Source organism: Colletes gigas, unplaced genomic scaffold (genome assembly GCF_013123115.1).
Source record: "Colletes gigas isolate AHSC1104 unplaced genomic scaffold, ASM1312311v1 Colletes_gigas_Sc00008, whole genome shotgun sequence".
NCBI classification, from domain to species: Eukaryota; Metazoa; Arthropoda; class Insecta; order Hymenoptera; family Colletidae; genus Colletes; species Colletes gigas.
The window spans coordinates 10004522-10021525 of NW_025106637.1; the positions used below are offsets into that span (position 1 = coordinate 10004522).

General features: G+C 38.0%; 1 protein-coding gene across 1 annotated transcript in view; it reads left to right on the forward strand.

Moving 5' to 3' along the window:
- LOC122396914 (autophagy-related protein 16-1) overlaps positions 1–17004 on the forward strand; it is a 688248-nt gene that overhangs the window by 652718 nt on the left and 18526 nt on the right. The window lies entirely within an intron of this gene.

A 17004-nucleotide genomic window follows, 5' to 3' on the forward strand; every position in this document is an offset into this window, starting at 1 on the left:
GTGCTCCGTAGAAGTAATCTTGGCAAACGTAATCGGATTACGTTTTGTTCAACAGTGTCTAGAGGCAGAAAGAAACTGCAAACCTTCCAAGTTGAACTTAAAATGTTAAAGATTTTCTAGCCACGGGCGACTGAATTAAAAAACAAAAATGTATAAAAGATACCCAGGAAATTCTAAGCCACGAAAACAACAAGAGAGTTGCGTTTGCAAAGTAAATTCAATACAGACGCGAGACTTTAGCGTTATTTCCGAGATCAAATGTCAGTTTTTAGTGCCGCGGGCGGAAAAATCGCAGTCTCTGTTTTGATATTAAATCGATATCGATTGGAATGTGCAATAACGATATTAAACCTTGGACGGCTATGAATTCAATATATAGAAAAAAAACTATGTTAAAGTCAGTATGACATTTTATGGGTTCCCCTCCCAATAACGGTAAAACTTATTAAAGTATAAAATTCTTATCTCAGTTATCCGCATGCAAAGTTCTTCATAACCGTTAGTTTTTATAATCACAATCGAAGCTGTACAATTTATTCCATTTGCTCTTTATACTTCAATCTTCCTTTGGCTTTAGATATCCCCGCTGATGTTTAATAATTCAATAATAACGAATCAGTCGTACAAAGCGAATTATTATTTGTGATCGACGCATTCGGTCGGCTGTTCGCGATTACATCGAAGCTATTAATGTAAAATAATTTACATTAAAGAGGAGAAGATATATGAATTATATGACGGAATATATTGACGAGTGAACAGACGAACATAGATTTTACTAAAAAAAGTTACATTTTATATCGATTTTTGTGGAGATTCTATATAATCAAATACAATAAGACCTCGGTTGTTGCAAAAAACCGGGTCCCAGAATTCCTGCAATAATCGAGACAACCCCACAGTCTATCCCCTCTACAACCCCAAGCTTATTTGCTACTTAGCGACCGTACCAACCATTTCTCAACACCAACGAACGATGCTTTCACGCAGTAATCGAGGTTCTACCGTATCGCGCACGTTTCTTCATCTTTTTGCCGCGAACTCGCCATAAACGTACACTCGTATGAAAATATTGCATTCTGAATCCAGGAACGTGAAATCGTGCCTGTTATTTAACGCGGCTAAAAACGATTTAATTCAATGGCATGCTGTCGATAATCCATCCAGTTACAATATGTGCTGTAAAGTAACCATCGATCGATCTCGCTAGACCAGTTTATAAATCGCCTAGGTTTTTGCCCGCCTCTGCTTGAATTTCCTATAACGCGTATCCGCGCTTGGGAACCGCGGCACGGTGGCTAAATAAGAGGACATTAAAAGCGCGTTAACGTCAAATTAAAAGTCATTTTAAGTCGACCACTCTATCGCGGCGCTATTAAAGCGTGCAGCTTCCTTTCAACCGTCTCTAATTTTCCCTTTCGTTTTTCTCATGGTGTAGCCCGATCTTCTTGACTCGGATGCTCGCTGAACCCCGTACGCAGAGGCACCAAAGCGTTCGTAATTCTAGTAGGCATCTTCGAGTGCTTTGCATACCCGGCTGACACGAAAATTTCAGCGAGGCGTCCTTTGGTCCGTCGCTACGCCAAACGCATGCGCCCTCTGGTTATCCTTCCAGGGTGCATGCCGGAAGGGTCCAGAAAAATATTTCGGCGTGACCCGATTTCCTCGTCCGACTCGCGGAACCGTATATCTACCACCATCCGCCACGGAACGTATACACATAATATTTTCATGTGTACACATTATGTATACACGTACGATACATCGCGATATCGCAAGTTTATACGATAACCTGGATGCCTCCTCCAGGCTGCCGCGTCGGTTCCCGCAACTCAAACTGTCACCTCGGGTGAACGAGTGCCTTTCGTTTAGAAGCTACGCGCGTGACAGAGAGCCCCAATTTTATTCCTTCTTTTTACTGCCTTGTGTATTGCAAAAACAGGTTAAGCATTGTCACGCGTACCGCCTCCTTGATTTTTGCAAAACGATGACGTTGGAGGACGGCACCGAAGTCTAGTACAAGAGACATCATGTTTGGTCGACCAGCAAAAGTTAAGAACAAGCTGAGTTAACGGAATAAGTCGCGATACTTTTTCGTTGCGGTTTTAAGTTACGAAAAATCTGAGCAATTTATTTTAATTTTAATTTTCGTATCATCGATGGAAATGAAAGTCTTTGTAACTTATGTAAATGATAAATACTGTTTTCTTCGTATTGACCAAAGTTAATATTTGTTTGATATATAGCTGACTGTGACTAAATATGCGTCTGTAAATGTCAAATTCGATATATAGAAACCACTGTAAATTTGTCGATATGGCAAATACTAATCGAACTAGAAGCTGTATAAATTGAACTAAACCGAAATTGCTTTCGCATGCCAATAGAAGTGGTAGTAGAAGGTAGAAGGAGAAAATTAAATAGTCAATCAACGCGTGTATAGTGAAGCGTTAAGGTGATGGAATTTACAATAGAATTAGCAATGAAAATTGATGGTTATTTCACTATTGACCAGGATTTTGCGTCGCATAAACTAATGACCGATTGCATTACTATCATTAAAACGCAATTTATGAGGCAAAAGACGGTTTTCTCTCGCGTCGTGAACTCAGGGGCATTCTTCATAGCTCCTTGTAGTAAAAACCGAGAGACCTCTTCTCGCGGTTGGGTTAATTTGTACAAAAATTAGGTCGCAATTAAGGGATCATAATTTTGAGAAATCGTGTTCCTTGCTCGCACGTAGAAAGAGCTGATAAATAAAAAATTGCTCATATTTGTTAAATGGAAGTATCGATCTTTAATTATTTATATTTAAAGTTGTATAGAGGGTGTCTGTCCACCCTTGGGAAAAATTTTAATGGGAACAAATTTTTCGGCGAAAAAAAAATTTCAAATCGTTCTGAAGAAATTATTTCCTGTTGCGGGAATCAATTACAATCATTTTTGGTGAATAGACATACATCCGAATTCCTATGCAGTTTCGAGACAAAAATTCAAGTAGGTGCCTAATTATTATATTTTGTACTTCGATACTATGCTAGTAAAATTTATTTTACTAAACTTGTATACAATATTCGATGACTTTGTTAATTTGTCTTTCCTTTAACAGTAGGTCGACAAATCATTGTAAAGTAGATTAACGAGTTAATCTTATATCAATTTCTTAAGTAGTTAATTATGCGAATTACTGGAAGTACCATTAAACATTACATGTCACACGTGATTCATGCATGACGGTGCACCATCCTCTTTCAATAAAGTAGCCGGACAATTCATGAACGAACAAGTTTCTAACAGATGGATAGATCGTAGAGGATTCATTCCTAGTTTGCTGGTCACCCACATCCGAATCTCCTAGATTCTTATTCTTAAATTCACTTGAAACGTTTGTTTACTACACACCCGTATGTCAAACATAAACTGTCAGACGCAAATATTCAGACCGTCAAACATAATTAATCAAAATTGAAGGGAACAAAAGTAATTGAAAACTACTTGGATTATTAAATAACTAGTACATTGACCTAAACTTTAATTTTTTAACGCTCGAAGAATAAATGATTTGTTTCATTAAAAAGACAACTTTTACCAGTAGGTGTTGCAAAGGTACAAGCACTCTGCAACGGAGGGTTAAGTGAGCCATCGAGCAATTCAATGATTTATACGCCGCTTCATTAAGAAAAGTGAGGAGTAACATCATCCAGGCCCCCGATGCGTTCAGTTATGGTGCCACATACGTCACGCAAAATGCCTCCAAGAACCCTACACGGCAGAAGCAAACATTTTTTCGCTACTCCTGATAATTTTAACAGCTCGTAAACCTTTATACGACCCACCAAACACAATTTTTATATTCCGAAATAGGGGCAACAACCTCGTGTCTGGTGTCCACTCGAGAGTTTAGCTCTAAAGAGTAGCCACGAAGAGTAAGAGTCTCTATTAGACACAGCAACGAGAGTAAGGGTACTTTCACACAGACGTCGACCTTACGAATGACGAGGCAACTTCCATCGCGAAGGTTCTTCCGGTTTCCTCGTAAGAAAGAACTCCTATACTCGGGAATAATATTCCCGAACGGGCACCGGGCATTAGCGACGGTGTAACTTACGCGCCTTTAACTCACGCGCGAGCGCGAATTATCTAAACTAGATGTTTCAATTTCTGAGAGGGGATAAAAAGGGCGATCAGGAAGAGGGAATCGAGGGAGTAGAAAAACCCGAATCCACGGTTGGTCTTATTTTCCAGTCATCGCACCGGGCCCCGATCATTCTCATTCGCGTCTCACGGTGTGCACATGGCGGGGATCCGTTCCACAATTATCCATCCCCGTTCCTCCCCTTTCCTAGACGCTTGATACACCGCGTCCTCGGCCTCCTCGAGTTTCCCAAGGACGCAGGATCTTCGGTGGTGGTTTCTATGGGAGAGCCCAGCGGGCGGTTGTAGTCCGGCGTACACCTAAGTACCGGTCGTATCGAAAAATAGCTTAAGCACCAGTCACGTAAAAGCTGGTCCGGTGAGTTGGGCTGCGTGTGTGATTTCTCTCGTGTATGCGCACGTTTCACTGTTATTACTTTCACCGTGGCTGGAGCGGTGCCCGTGGTCAGCGTCATCTTTCGTCGTCATCTCTTCCCCTAGTCGTCCTCATCGCCTTCGTTCTCTGTCGTTCCCTTCGACTTCCACCGTGATCGTTCCAGCACGAGTTGGATCGTGTAATTCGTACGTTGCGGCGTGTACGCGCGCACTCAGGAATCCCCGGGACTAACTTTAACAAGCGCCTCGCCCTTTCGCCCTCTTTTTCCACCGCATCGCGGCCTCCCGCCCAGAGGAAGCAAGACGGAACGAGCCGCCGCGATTTCGTATTTAATGCGCGCTCTCGAAAGCCTGATACACGTAGCTACATCTATCACGGATAAAGCGTGAGATTCGGTCGTTTCGCGAAATCCTATAATGCAAACTGATGGAATGAATGCGTAACGCCGGGTTTGAACCGGCGTTAACGGATTACCGTGCATGATCTTCTTCTTATTTGGCAGCCGCTTCTGCTTCTCGTTCAAAGTTGCATTTTAAGGGGGTCGTCTATTGTAAAATGCGTCTTTTTGTCTTCTGGTTGGTATTTTTTATAGAGATTCTATGCAAGTAATCGACTTTTCGCATATATATTTACTACTCTTTCAGTAACATTCACAAATTGTCTTTAGCATATTAACAAAAATAGTAAAACTCAATATTTTTAAAAATCTCTACTTCCAGCGATAAAGGCGTGCCTACTGAATATTCTCTCCAAATTTGAAGTAAATCGGCCTGCTAGATCTTGAAATATCATGGAAGTTAGTTAAAAAAAAAAAGCATCTGAACATGAAGTTATAACACCCACAATTTGTAATAGTTTTCGATGAACAAAAAAACTGTACGTACTTACAAGATGAGTGAATATATCTGCAAAATCTCAGTACAAAACAGTCTACCTATCGTTAAAAAAAAATCACAAAAGAGGCCGAAGAAATAACAGTCTAGACAGCAATACCCCCTTAAGAGGGTCTTCTCCTGTAAAACGCGTTTTTTTATGTTCTCTTTGGTATTTTTTTATAAAGAAACTATGCAAGTTCTTGCATCAGCGTTTCTCACATATATTTATTACTCTTTCAGTAATATTCATAAATTTTTACAACGAAAAATAGTAAAAATTAGTGGCAGTACAGAGTGTTCTAATGGCTTCCATGATTCCAGCCATTCTATTTGTTTAAGTCAAAAAACTGAAAAAAAAGATTCTTAATTAGGAGACATTTTTCTATAGCCAATACTAAAAGGACAGAAAAAAATGGCAGCATTTTGAAGTTGAAATATCGATTTTTTTCTTATTTTTAACTTTAGCAGGCTAAAAAAAAATAGAAAGAATGATGATCTTAACTTAATTCTAGATACATGTACTGAAGGTACACGCCAAATTTGAACGAGATCGGTCGTGTAGATCTTGAGATATCATGGAAGCCAATTCAGAAAAGATAGTTTTGAGAAAAACGTATCTAAACCGAAGAATCAGACCGATCACACAGGTATAGCTCGACCGAGCAATACGTATGCCTTCGTTAATTTTAATAGTTCAGTGATATGCTCTTGCACACATATTTCTAAGACTATATCCTAAGAAAATGCAAAAAAAAAATAATCGAATTTTTTTGCGGTTTACAGTAGAATACCCCCTTAAGATGCCAGGAATCATTTTCTTTTTGGTAGAATATTTGTACTCATTGGTGAAGGATGGATTTTTAATTATTCTTGCTAGGGTGATAGTTACGAATTACCTAGTTATGGTTATTATTCGATTACAAAACCCTATTATATTTGATGCAAAACTAGTGTCTTCGTTGTTCTTTAACCTTTCTATAATAAACGCAATGTAACGTTCCGTACAAAAAATAGATCATCTCCATTTGGTTATTAAGTCACGCAGAGTGCTTGGAAATTGTAGTTTTCAACGCCCCACGTAACCTATCATTCTCGTTTCTTTGCATATGAAACGTACGTGTTCAAGTTCGAATCTTTTTGCTCGTGTGTCCAATGGAACCAATTGTAAGCCAAATAAACATTTCCTCGTTCCAATGGGGACTAGTTTAATCGAAATTATGCTGAATTTTAATTGATTCCAATATCGAATGTAGAATACTAAACATCGGTACTTAAACCTTGACAGCGACTAAACATCTGAATCTTCGCTTAGATAACAATCGGTTGAGTGCGTTGTACGTTGCCATGAATGTCTGTTAAACCTGAAACTGTAGAGCCAATGTAGCTAATTGCTACTACCGTGTGTGAAACCGTAAATTCGCGCAGTTTGTGCAACTGGAACTATAAACGAATATTTTAGACTTCCCCCTTTTGCTTCGATAAAATTCTTGAATCAGTAATCCCATTAACTGTCAAACGTGCTCCGAATCGAATGTGTAACTGGATTGGCCACCTATTTGCCAGATAAAAATACAAGCGAATTATTATTCCTTGACTATTTGTTAATCTTTAACATCTTTATACTGAAAATAGAAAATATATTTTAAAAAATAAAAGTAATCTCAACACAGTTTACATTCACAATATTATTTAGTTGCTTCGTAATTTTAGTAAATACATTTTCTATAGGTTCGAAGTGAAGATTGCTAGTGTGACAACATATAAATGTCAGTAAATGAATGGGAATAAACTCGTTCTCGATTAAAAGAAACAGTCCCAGATATTCATGAATATTATTGAATACTTAAGTAAAACTGCATTTGCATGGAACATTAATTAATGGCATAAAATTCACGATCGCGTTTCTCGCGCCTTAAACTAGCCCGCTTCGTCGTTGTTAATTCGTTTCCGGCGTAGACGATGGTTAACACGATAAAAATAAAAGTCCGATCAATCGTGAATAGCAAGCAAGGACGTTGGCTGCGTTAACAGATAAGGAAAACGACTCGTGGCGTCGTTATGTCGGGCAACCAGAATGCGGAAAAGAGGAAGAAGTGTTCGTGGTACAAAGGTTTTCCCACGTGAACGTAGGAGAGCAAAATAAAAGCTATCATTCCGCCGCGGAGCCGCGATACCTTGATTTGTGTAACTTGTTATTAATAAATAAGTGCGTACCGAGGCGTGGTAATAGCGTAGGTTATTATTCTTTTCAGCGGTAACTGACAAGTAACAGCATCTCATAAATATTACTGCGCCATATTTCAGTCACGCACGCATTTATGGCAGTTTTGTCTTGTACTTTACGAGAGGAAGACTCAACGATGGTTAGGGGGTATAACTGGAGCCCTAAGGAAGTAGTTCGATTAGTATATTTCATGGCTTTTCGCTAATATTTCGCGCTTTCTTCGCTGCTCTAGCGCGATCGTCAGCCACGTACGTTCGCATCGAAGCATTCGAGAGGCGGTTAGGCCTTTTCAGGTGTGAACGGAATGCTTGTTTATGGAGCCAATGCATTCTCTAATCGACGATTGATGAGTCTTGATAACCTAATGATACGTCGCATGCATCTCGAGATCAAGGCCTAATGTGTCAATATAGTGGGTTAGCTCAATGATTTTGAAATAATACTTCTAGTAATTTGTTAGATACCTCGTGCAAAGTTTGATATAGAAACACAATGATAGAAAATACATCTTTCGTCTAATATTTCGTTAAATACACAAAAAAGAAATATCTTAAAATGTTATTAAGAAATTAAATTAAAAAATTTCGAATCGTTCTGGAAAAATTATATTCGATTGCAGGGGCCAATTACAATCATTTTTGGTCAATAGACATACCCTCGAATTCCTAACCATTTTCGAGAAAAAAATTCCTGAAAATATAATTTCAAGCCAGAATTTCACTCCAAAATTTCTTGCGTATCTTTAAAACGTCATAACTTCTGAACCGATTGAAGGATTTTAATGTTTAAAAAAGCAAATAATGCGTATTTTAGTGGAGAATATGTAGAAATTCTAACAATATTAACACTAGAAAGACTGAAACTTAGTATATACCTATATTGCCCAAAAGCAGTCAAAATGACTGCATTGTGAAAGAATAACTAATGTGTAAAGAAATTTGTTTAAAATTAATTTTTAATATTAGGTTTTAATATTATGAATTTAGGGCGCAAAAGAAATAAAATAAACAACTTGTTAGAACAAGTATCACCGCATAAAAATTCGAATAACAAGTACTACTTTAGCTTATTGAGAAACTGCAACTTACCAAGTATACGCCCAAATCGACAATTTATCATGTACTTGTATGTTATAATGTGTCGGTAATCGAAAAAAAATGAAAATTGTTATTTCAATACAGAGCCGAACTGGTCATATAAGAAATTTACTCAATTCAATAATAAGAGTCATTTGATTATTTAAAATTTTCCAAGCAGTCAAAATGACTGCTTTTGGGCAATATAGGTATACCACATATTATATACCGGAAATGAAGGAGGGAGGAGGTAACTACAATTATTAATAAACGCATTTATATGTTGTACAAAAAGTCACAAAATTCTAAGAAATTGTGTCATTATATACATAATTGTTTTTCTAATTGAAATTAAAAAGCAGTCAATATGACTTCCTTGGGCAATGTAGTGTTAAAAAAGTTGTTCCTTGTCCCCGTAAAATGAGAAAAACCCCATAAAAATGGTCCAATTTTCAAACAGCCATAACTCCTACAATAGTGAATATATTTCAATGAAACTTATTTCTGAAGTAGAGCTCAGGGGAACCTACAAAAAAGTATTAGACAACTTTTCTATAGGACGACAAACAAAATTACTAAAAATCAAAAACGAATATTTAAGAAAAATCGATTGGGGTGCCTAAATTTTTCGGCGAAAAAAAAATTTCAAATCCTTCTAAAAAAATTATTTTCAGTTGCAGAGGTCAATTACAATCACTTTTGGTGAATACACATACCCCCGAAATCCTACGTACTTTCGAGACAAAAATTCTTTACCGAAAATATACTGTGTGGCCGGAAATGTTTCTATAACTTTTTAACGAAGCCTCAATCAACCAATTAGTATTCCTGATTTTCGTCTTATTTTGACCATCAGAATCTCCCATTAAAATTTTTCTCATGGGTGGCCGAACAACCTGAATACTTTGACAGTTGTTAAATTATGATCAGTGTATCAATAGAATTAAAAGTTATCCGCGTCTTTCTCAATTGCAAATTTCTTTTCACATCTCACTGTGGCTGTGAATTTGACAAAACGCTGATGATCTCAACTTTCCGTCATTACAGTTTAATTTTGTTCGGGAAATTCGATGTTTAAAGCGAACATCCGTTTCGCGTTTCGCGAAACAAACCGTAATATCTTTATCAGATGAAAGCCAGATCTTGAATAGAGCAACGGCGCCTCTCCGCGAGTAACCCATTGTCTTTTCTTCTGGATTGTTTATGCAGCCTGGTTTTCATTCCCAGCTACATTATGATTTACAAATGGTAGATTAATTTGATTTTCTGTTTGCGCGGCACAAATTTGCATTCGCGGAATACAACTTGCTTGGGACGGATTCGTACGTATGCGTTTGCCAAGTTTGGGCGTTTCCCCAAATTTCTTGTAACCGACGACGACCGACAACAACGCGTAAGATTTCTTCTCCGCCTTCAACAATGTGGCCCGTTGTAAAAGTCTATTGGTCGCCAAGATCTCGGTACGTCTGTCGGATTGAAATTACCGTTACAAGGATTTCAGAAGCCAGCTTCGAGACTTTCTCACGTTCCAAACATTTCCGTATACTTTACAATTCTTCTTAACAGCAATCGCATCGTTATTCCACGCTTTAAACTTACACAGGAACGTAAAGTCGCAAATGAGTTTCCTGGACACTTATCTCAATATATAAGTGGTATTAGGTGAAACGATAAACGAAGAAACTTATTATTCCAGAGGGAAGAATAAATAACGAGAGTCGCGATCTTATGGACCGTTTAATTTATTGTAGCAGATTTTGTTGCATCGAAATCAGACGTAAGCTGTTGGAAGTGTTTTAATACAAACAAGATAGGTTTGTGCAAATAGGATAAAAACGAACGTCAGATACGTATTTACTATCGCGGAGAACAGCTGAAGACTGCGCCAGCAGCCAGGAAGTTCCTCGCTGGAAATTGAGATGAGATCGCTTTCATTAACTCACAAGTTATCCGTAAGGAACCACATATATTGTAATAAAACCAAGTAGTAAACGTCATATCCGAAGTAATCCCCGGCTATAACCTCGTTACTTATAACAAACGAGGAAGTTAATTATAACAAAACTCATGCCTTGTAATAAGCGGATCGAGTGACTCGTAATATCGCAAATACCGACAGTCGTATTTATAGACATTGCGATTCCCAGCAACCACAAGAACAATAATTATTATTGTCATAATATGGGATCGATGTGCGTTTATAATAGTCGTAAAATGCACATTTTTATGATACATTTAAGATTTTGCTGCGGAATTGCATTTCTTTATAATATAAGCACGCAAAATAAGGTTATAAATATGCAGAATTGTCGAAAACATTTTGAGAAGACCATCGTAGAAACGATGCATATAGAAAACAGTTAGGAACACAAATCTTCTCAAAACTTAAGGATGTGAACAGGTACGTTGAAATAGATGTCAAGTGGTTGAAGCGAGGCACAAAATAGCTCTGTACGAACGCTTTGAAACCGAGAGGCGGACTTCACGACAAGCATTCGCGGAAAAACTTGACTAGAAATGACTACGTAGACGGGAAAATGCTCGACTAAAAGCGACTATAATTCAACAAGAATACACTCGAATGGATAATACGTATAAAATAGAACTACTACCGTTTTATCAGTTTACAGTTAAAGATTACTCGAATGGACTGAATGTTCTTTGAAGTTTCGCGAATCGAGAAGCATGTGCGTACATAATTACCCAGAGTTCGTTTGAAGGAGGCGTGAAAGTATTTATGGGAAGCAATTTCATGCTAAAAATCAATGTAAAAAAAGACACGAGCAAATAAAGACAAAACTAACCGATTATAGAATTACGTAAGTAAAACAAAGTCGAAATTCCGGTTGGTCGATTCTACGCTCGTCCACCTTCTGGTTAACCTCCTAATTGGCAAGTAGGGCTCGTGACCAACAGTTAATATTGGGGTACGTATTAATCGTGTGTACCGACTCGTGCCGGAATTACTGGGTGTCCCTAATTGTACGAACATGACGTACTACTGTGAGCTAAATATGGAAATCGTCTTAGCATTCGTTGCTCTCTTGTTAAATCTGCTGGGCCTCTAATAAGGGAGTTGCCGATGATGGTAAAATGGTCAGCAGCGGGACGGGGCAACGATTTATGGCGATACTTTATGACCACGCCAAGTAAATATTTACAGACCTCGTAAACACAACAACACCAATTAGGTGATGCATTCATAAACATTTTGGATCATTATAACGTCCGTCAATGAAATACAACCGTGTCCTAATCATCGTCACCCAAGTACGTCGACGGTACTTAGCGACTCAGGCGCTCGTGTGTTCCGTAAATTTGGCTAACTCGTGTCCTCGAATTACATATTTAGCCATATCCAATGTTTTGAGTTGGTCGATAAATGTGAATTTGTCGTTTAAGACTTAATTATATTATGTACGTTGTGCTTCCATCAAATAACAAAATTTTCGATTGGACAAATGCTACAGCGTGGGCTGGTTTCTAGAATCACCCTGTATAACAATATTTAACGAAAATGACACTGGGCTTAGCAAGGCGAAGCTCCGTTAACCACCCCCTAAAAGCGGGCTTACATTCGAGGAAGGTCTTGTTATGTGTATAGTAGGATTGGAAAGGTATTATTTATTATCAGCCTCTGTCACACAATTAGACCATTAATTTAGAGGAATATTGTTCCCAATTGGACCGAGCGAAGACTATAAGCCAAGGAAAGCACCTAGAATTAGACAACAGAAAATATGTATTTGTCACCACAATATGAAGTCGCACGAATTTTTTATGGCTTAGAAAAAACTGTTGGAGTTGAGTATCCAAATAAATAATAGAAAAAAATATAAAGAAATGTAGGAAAATTCAATCATGAATTTGTCTAGTAGGCGGCGAAAGATTATTTGATAAAATGCGCGAATGTCATCGAAGAATTTTGTTTCCGTTTTTCGTTAAAAAATCCGTGGACTTCTATACTTATATATGTTACAGTGAAACACCGAAATCTGGAGAATGTCGACTTTCACCGGTGAATGTCAACATTCACATAGTCGCTTAGTGTATGTCCGAAATATTTGCTAAACACCCTTATTTCTGACTTACACCGGTAAATGTTGACATTCACCATGCACTAATGGTGAGTGTTGAACATGTTGGAGATTTATATTTTCTTCTCCGTAATTCAGTCGCCATAAAACGTCACAAGGGTGACGTAACTTTTTAGCCTCTCTTTCTGAAAGGATCTAACCCAGACCTAACCCAGACCTAACCCAGACCTAACCCAGACCTAACTCAGATCTAACTCAGATCTAATCCAGACCTAACCCAGACCTAACCCAGATCTAGGGTCTGGGTTAGGTCTGGGTTAGGTCTGGGTTAGGTCTGGATTAGATCTGGATTAGATCTGGATTAGATCTGGGTTAGGTCTGGGTTAGGTCTGGGTTAGGTCTGGGTTAGGTCTGGGTTAGGTCTGGGTTAGGTCTGGGTTAGGTCTGGAATAAGTCTGAATTAAGTCTGGGTTAGGTCTGGGTTAGGTCTGGGTTAGGTCTGGGTTAGAAAAAGATCACGATTTACTGCAGTATCCATTTAGTATAAATTAGGGTATCGGAAAAAAAATTAAGAAAACGTTGCTCGCGTTATCAAAGCTTGCATAAGACTGACAAAGCTGATTGACTCCGAGCAGAACAAAGGATTTGGCGGGAGAGAGCCAGTCGCTTGTTTTTTGACTCTTCTGTTTTGGACCTCCACCAGAGCATATCTGTGATTGTCGACACACACCGGAGAGGGTCCGAATGTACAACAATGTAATGAAATATTCGATCTTTCACCGACGTATTTGGTATCTGTTGACATTCACCGGTGAAAGTTGACATTCTCCAATTTCGGTCATTCACGGTAACATATACATATTATGGACTTATCGGCCGACTGAATATATTCGAAAGAACCCAATGGAAATCAATAACATCGCCTTGACGGTTTTAGATGTAGTTGTTAATTTCCCCGATTCGACGGTTAGAGGTTTAATGGAAATTCAGTGTGCTTCCTGAGCGAAGAATGAAAAGAAGGACGTAAACACGTCAGGTGTAAAAGATTATATCGACAGGCATGAGTCGGTACGTGTACAATGCCGTTCAAAAGTTTTCGAACAATTTTTAAAATTCAAGCAATCGCAAACGAAATTATCAGCAGCTGAAACATTTAAATTAATTTTATTCTGTTCCACGTTTCGTGTGGCGATGGAGGTGTACGGTTACGAAAATATTGCAGCGTCTCCAATGAAAATGTTAAATGAATTATTATATTATCATATCGATACATTACGCGCGTATTTGAATTGTACGATTAATACGTTAATCGTCGAAATGTAACACCCGTTTCAATGTACATATTTTTCTCGTATGATTTTAATTGCACCACCTCTCTCGTTTGGAACTACTGTTTCGATTTGTTGGAATATTTACCAACAAATTTTTTCATCAATTTATCCCTCTATAACCTCTACTAAACTTGGCATTCGATTAATTCTTTTCTATAATCTGTTTATTTCTTTCTTTGAAAATAGTCGAAAATTGATGATGCACGCTGAATATTAGAGCTTCGTAAAAATTTGCAAGCGTTTCAAGACTTTTGGGCGGAAATGTACGTACAAGTATACAGATTCTGGCCCCATTCGAGCCAAGAAACCAATCTTCTTGGCATCCCCTGATGAGTATCAGACCGATTTCATTGTCTCCAGGCGTAACGAAGCATCGTCGGAGATCAATTGCCCCGTGGCACTCCTTTCGCCTAACTCGATTTCGTTTCTACGGCAATGATCGGCCGGTCCGGCACGATATTATGTCATTTATCTTCGTCGTGTCTTCGGTAGTCGAGCGATGCGGAGCTCTTTATCTGTTTTTCCCATTCCTGTTCCTCCCGTGCCAGGACTGCCAGTAGCTGGTGGTTGGTACGGATATACATGTCAGCTCGACCTCGAGTCTTTTTCTGCGCCCTTCTTCCTCCCTGATTCTCTCTCCCCCCCCCCTCCACTGCATCTCGACAACCCTCTTCAGCTGTTGGTCGGCGCGTCTCGCTATTGCCGAACGCTTTTCGATGAAACCTTTCCATCGAACCGAACGTGTGAATTTTCCCCCAGTGACTACTATTAGGCTGTCCTAGAAAATATTGTGCATCTCGAAACCTTAATCGATCGAGTTATAACTACAACATAATTTCGTGCACGATGATTTATGACGGGGTTTCCCGTTCGATGGCACTTGAAACTTTTTCCAACGTTTTTCAATCGTCGAATCTAAACATTCTTTGGCGCTAAACTTTCTTAATGGTGCATAAACTGTTCCATTACCGACTGTCGTCGAAAAAACGAATTTAATATTGTCTGACAGGTATGCAAACGGTAGCTGATGATAACCCAAGAGTATACCTTCGGCCCTAAGGGATATAGATATTGAGTGTTGTTTAACAGACTCGAGACTATGAAAAGATTTTAAGAATCCATTTGAATTGATAAGAAGTATCGTCCAATTGACAATCTTCGATTTCTATGAAATCTGGTACGCAGATTTCGCAATTGAAAAGTATTGAATTTCTTTTTTAAATCATCGTTTGCATTGAAATAAATTCAATTTGAGCATGTGACAGAATTTTATGGTTTACATTAGACGTCGATAAACCTCTCTAAATATCTCATATAGTATATCTATGGTTTCCACATTATTGTAACGATTTGTTATGAAATGTTTGATATTGAGTGCTAAACATGATATTCGGTGGTGGGCTTTAGGATCATATGGTATGCGTACTGTTCAAACTTGCGGAACAAACAAAATCGTGTTTATTAATACTGTCCTGTTTACTGTATACATTCCAAACCAATGGTTTCCACTCACAGAAATTACACTTCTGGTTTATTGAGGTTTAATTTACATCAAAAGAACAGTGTATAACAGAATTTTAGTTTGCCTTCCTAATTTATTGGGAGAAAAGCGTTTAGATATCGTTTAATTTACACAATAAGTCAGGCTTTGTAATGATAATTACCGGAATAATAGAAATAATAATGAAAGCGACGGATTTAATTAGAGAATGAATATTTAATTCATTGTCGAAATACGTTTAAATATAGTAGAAACGTTTAATATTAATAAAGTCAATTTAGCTTGAGCTCTGAAATTATTCCTTGATTCAAAGAAACATTCTTGTAACATAGTGTTGTAATTTTATTCATGTATGGTATAATTAGAATACTTTATTAATATTTTTTGTATCTCACTCGGAAGTTGTAGCTTTTCATTTTTTTACACCTTTCACTCGTGGCCTCCAAGAAATATAGCGTGACCCTTGGGAGGTGCCATATATTGCCGTTCTAAGCCAAAAAGGCGCGTCTCACTCTTTTGCAGAGTTTCTTATTTATGTATCCTAGGACAATTGGGACTATTTTTCAAACACATATTATTCTTACACGACTTTAACATTTAAAGGAAAACTTGTCAACTTAATTTTTGAAAATTGTCTATAATTTAATAATCCATTGATCCGACAGTAGTCGAAATAATCTAGTTCTGATAATTCCATAGAATTTAATATAAAGTGAATAATAAATATATTTTTTTAAGATTTAACTGCTGGAAGAGGGACGATGGGTAGCTCTCATTGTTCCTTTCCAGGATCTGCTGGCTTGCGAATATTATAAAGTTCTGATTATGTTGGGAGAATGTGTTGAACAAAGGAGACAGCTTTCGCGAAAGAATGGTCAGATTCTCCATCGGGACAATGAGCCACGGCGATCAATCCGTTAAGCAGATTTTAACCGATAAAAGCATCACGGGGCTTAAGCATCCGTTTTACTTGCCAGATTTAGCTTCGTGCGATTTCTTTCCGTTCCCGAAAGTGAAACCTTTGCCGAGAAAAATCCATTTTGCGTCGGTAAAATGGGCACGAATGAAAATGGCGGTCGTATTTAACGCGTTCCCGGAATTGCCATTAGAAAAACCGTTTTAAAATTTTTATATAAAATTTAATGACAGTATCAAAATATAATAACATAATTCCACGATAGATTAATACATTGGAGCTATTTGAAATTGATGGATTGTACACAGATAAAGTGAGACTAGAATCAGTTGTATACAGGGTGTTCGGCCACCTCTAGCAAAAATTTTAATGAGCGATAGTAGAGGCCAAAATAAGACGAAAATCAAGAATACCAATTTGTTGATGGAAGCTTCGTTAAAAAGTTATTAACAATTAAATTCAAAAATTTCAAATCGTTCTGGAAAAATTATTTTCGGTTGCGGGGGTCAACTA